The sequence below is a fragment of the Dermacentor andersoni genome, chromosome 4 (genome assembly GCF_023375885.2).
Source record: "Dermacentor andersoni chromosome 4, qqDerAnde1_hic_scaffold, whole genome shotgun sequence".
In the NCBI taxonomy this organism is placed as follows: domain Eukaryota; kingdom Metazoa; phylum Arthropoda; class Arachnida; order Ixodida; family Ixodidae; genus Dermacentor; species Dermacentor andersoni.
In genome coordinates this window covers 125,126,375-125,130,766 of record NC_092817.1, presented here as the reverse complement: position 1 = coordinate 125,130,766, position 4,392 = coordinate 125,126,375, and positions in this window count along the sequence as shown.

Below are 4,392 nucleotides of genomic sequence, written 5' to 3'. Positions count from 1 at the left end.
TCCGTCGACCAGGTGAACGTAGACACTGCCACGCAGCAAGGGCGTTACAGCCATTGTATTAACCCCATAGTTAAAGCCATGGTTACAGCCAGTTACACAACCCACACACCCGCTCGAACGCTCAAACAACCGGGTGCGCGCAACGCCTGCCTTCTGTCTGTCACAATGATTAATTTTCTACTAAAACAGCACGTAAAAAGCTGTTTTAGCTTTATTATTACACAAAAACATATTTCGTTTAACTATGAAAACTTGTTATTGCATGTACGATTACATAATAGCAGTATAATACGTAAGAAGTATCAACGGGCCGCTAAAGTTGGAGAACCGACGACGTTTCGCGCTCGCTTTAAAACAGTTTGTCGTCTGTTCTTGCTTTTCTTCGCTTGGTCATGCATTGTAGGAGAGTAAAGATGTAATATGCATGAATGGAAACATTGTATGAATATTTTACTTTAAGAACGCGTTACTTGTGTAGCCATATCCACGCTTTAGACGAAGCCTCTTACAAAACCAGCCAACACAAGCCTCGCACGTACATATACGCATACGATATACGCATGGCAATTGCGCATGGATGCATCCACGTCATTCCCATGACGGCACGGTGGCGCCAGATTTCCCTCTAGGTGTTATAGTGAGAAACTGTCTTTTATACCGGATTTGGTGTGTGCTGCTGGTTATTTCTGCCATTTCCAAGACCAGTGCTCCCTACCTCGTGCGCACAATGACAAGCGTGAGTACCGGTAGAGGCGGTAGTACCAGGCCCCGCACACTCTCAAGTTCAACAAATGGCCACAGAGGGCGAAAAATCAATCGAGGCGCGTTTCAGCATAAGCGCGCAAGTGGAGCTACTGTAATTTGGTCGAATAGTTTAATTTGTGCTTTCTCTGCTAGGGGCGCTGAACATGCTGAATTTTTTAATTTACACAAACCATTGACATGAACAATCGAGGTGTCTAAGTATGCTTTTTTACCTCAGGCAAATAGGCAGTTGATTTTCTTTTAATTTGATTGTTGAAGCTGCTTTTTAGTCATAGCGTCAAGGTTTTTGTGCTCGATTAACCACCGACAGCCGACAGCCTATTGGTATCGATGTGTTTCCCGGCCGTTGGCGTTCGAATACTACGGCGGTAAAACATTTTCGAAAGCATGCTGGTTTCGTCTGCGAGTCATTACATAGACTTGCTGTAAGAAGGTCTACTCTTGGCAAAGAATAGCGCCTCATTTTGTTTAGGCGTTGACTATCATAATGAATGCGGCGGAGGTTGAGGGAGTACGCTTGAAGGTACGTTTTTATGCCATTGATCTCCATAACACCGTAAGTACGCAAACCGATGTCGCAGAACACCCGATGCATCAGTGTGTGTTCTCCGTCATCGCTTGTTTGCTGTATGCCTTGTTGTAATCGTACCGCTGGCACGAGTTGTTGGGGTCTCGGATCAGACGCCCGTTATTGCCAATGGGTCGCAAGTCCCAAGGGTAGCGTTGGCCTGGCGGCCTGGGGCACTGGAAGCATCCGAAGGTCCCGGCAAAGCATGAGAAGACTGGTAACAGAACAACTTGTTTATTCTAACATAGCAAAAGAGCGGCCGGTCAGGTCGACCGGAGTGGAGAGACGGGAGAGCACGTAACTCAATAGTACAAATCGGAGCCTCTATCCTGGCGTCCGGGGGCAGCTGCTCTTATACCCTCGGCGTCGCGGTCCAAAAGAGAAGGTAACAGGATGAAGGTCACGGGATGAAGGTCACGGGACGGCGGAGCATGACCCCACGACGGCGCGAACTGTTGGGCCGAGAGACCTCCAGGCCCCTCATTCGGGGAACTCCGCTCCCCGGCTGCCGCGCTTTGACAAGCGAGGGCACACACACACACACGCACACACGAAGACACGTGGCACTGAAACACGCCTGGACACGCTTGGCGGGTAGGCGTTGCGGCGTCGTCGAACGGGCAAAAATGTCCGCCGCTTTGAACAAAGCCCCGGCGTCCGTTGCATCCGCGCCGGCATTACCGCGCGTTGTAGGCGAAACGTAACAGACCGCCCCGCCGGGGGAAGGAGATCCCGATGGTCAGGGGACTGCATCCGCTGTCCGGAGGGATGTCGCTCGATGATGCTCATAACCGAAGTCGGGCGTCCTTTGGCGTTTCTTGAACGCAGCGCACAGAGAAGGCCTCGTTCTCACGTTCAGGTGCACACAGGACACTGCAAAGTGACTTCGGGAGAGTTGACATTTTTGTTCTCGTTTCCGGCAAGCGTTAGAACCACGCCTGAAAGTCAACCGCTCAGTCAGCAAGCACGGCACAACCCTCACTAAGCCCTGCCAGGCTCTTTCCCCTTTTTTTTTACTGCTGCCTAGTTCCTTACAGTAGTTTAGCAGCACTCAGAACGCGTCCACAAATCGGAAAAATTGCACTAAAAAGCACATCATCACTTTGAAACACTACACAAAAGCAATAAGTTAAAAAAAATCCTGCCTCAGGAAGAAAAACATCAGTAACAAGCAATTTTGAGGCTGATTCCCACGTTAGGGGCTTCGACTTAAGCCATCGGCGTTACCGTTGAGACTCCCCTTTTTGTAACGCACCTCGAAGGAATATTGTTGCAAAGCGAGGCTCCAGCGCAGGAGGCGGCCATTTTTGGGAGAGATGGTCTGCAGCCATTGGAGAGGGCAGTGATCCGTTTCAATGATAAACCTCGAGCCAGCTAGGTAACATGACAATTTCTGAACGGCCCACACGATACACGCACACTCTTTCTCGGTGGCGCTATACGCCTGCTCACGACTCGTCAGCTTACGACTAGCATACAGGACGGGGTGTTCTACTTCTCCATTTTCCCATTGGCACAGTACAACGCCCATGCCTCGCTCACTAGCATCACACTGAACAACGAACCCTTTTGTGTAGTCGGGCGATCGTAGCACCGGCTGGCTTGTTAGGGCGCTCTTTAGGGCGCTAAAAGCCCTTTCCTTCGTCTCCTCCCAGACGACTGTTTGCGGCTCTGTCTTTCTTAGAGCATCCGTCAAGGGAGCCGCGATATCAGAGTACCTGGGGATGTACCTCTGATAGTAGCCGGCGACACCTAAGAACGACCGAATATCGGTCTTCGTGCGCGGTCGCGGGAAGTCTCGCACAGCGGCCACCTTTATTTCAGAGGGGCGGCGACGACCCCGACCAATCACGTGTCCGAGGTAGACAAGCTCGGCCTGTGCTAACTGGCACTTGGGAGCCTTGACTGTCAAGCCCGCATCGCGCAGGCGGGTTAGCACTGCCCGCAAGTGCGCCATATGTTCCGGCCAGGATGCGGAGAATATCGCTACGTCGTCTAGATACGGTAAAGCGAATTCTTGCTGTCCCCGCAACACTTTATCCATGAGGCTCGAAAAGCAGTATGGCGCGTTCTTCAAACCAAAACTCAAAACTTTAGGACGGAATGTCCCCATTGGTGAAATGAACGCCGCATACCTACTAGCCTCTTCTGTAAGTGGAACCTGCCAATAACCCCTGACAAGATCTAGGGTGGAAATAAACTGAGCGCTACTCACTCTCTCAAGGCGCTCCTCGATGTTAGGGATCGGATAAATTTGATCCTTAGTGATGGAATTAAGCCTGCGGTAGTCGACGCAAGGACGAGGTTCCTTGCCCGGTACCTCAACTAAAATCAAAGGGGAGGTATAATCACTCTCACCCGCTTCAATAACACCGAGCTGTAGCATTTTCTTTACCTCAGCCTCCATAATATCGCTCTGGCGGGGTGACACCCGGTACGCCTTGGATCGTACTGGCTCTGGGGAGGTAAGTTCTATGTCATGAGTAAGGACAGAAGTCCTACCAGGCCTCTCAGAGAACAGACCTTGAAACTCTTGTAAGAGCTGGTGTAGTTCGGTTTTCTGCTCAGGCGACAGCGATGCTTTACTTATTAAGTCACTAATGACTTGATCGGTGTCTTTCCTGTTCGTCACTGAGCCTAGTCCCGGAAGCTCTTCTAACTTTCCCGCATCGGGAATTTCCTCTCCAGTATCTGGTGCCTTTAACGCTACAGGCTCAATTTTATCCCGTTCGGGCGTGCTCCGAATACCGGCTTGCTGCGCCTCTGACCCTTTCTCATCGTTCAACAACGTCGGTCCCGCATCTACCGCCTTTTTAGCGAGCTCCCGAACCTTCGATCTGGTTAAGGCCTGAACGCTAGCCTCACCCAACAAAAGCCCCTTCTCGCGCAGGAGGTGATCGGACCTGTTCGAAAATAGGTACGGGTACTGTGGGGGCAGCATAGATGACACTGCGGCCTCCGTCTCAAGTGCTCCGAAAGGTCCTTCAATAAGCACTTTTGCTACCGGCAGACACACGCTATGAGCTTCCACTGCTTGCTTGATCCATGCGCACTCGCCC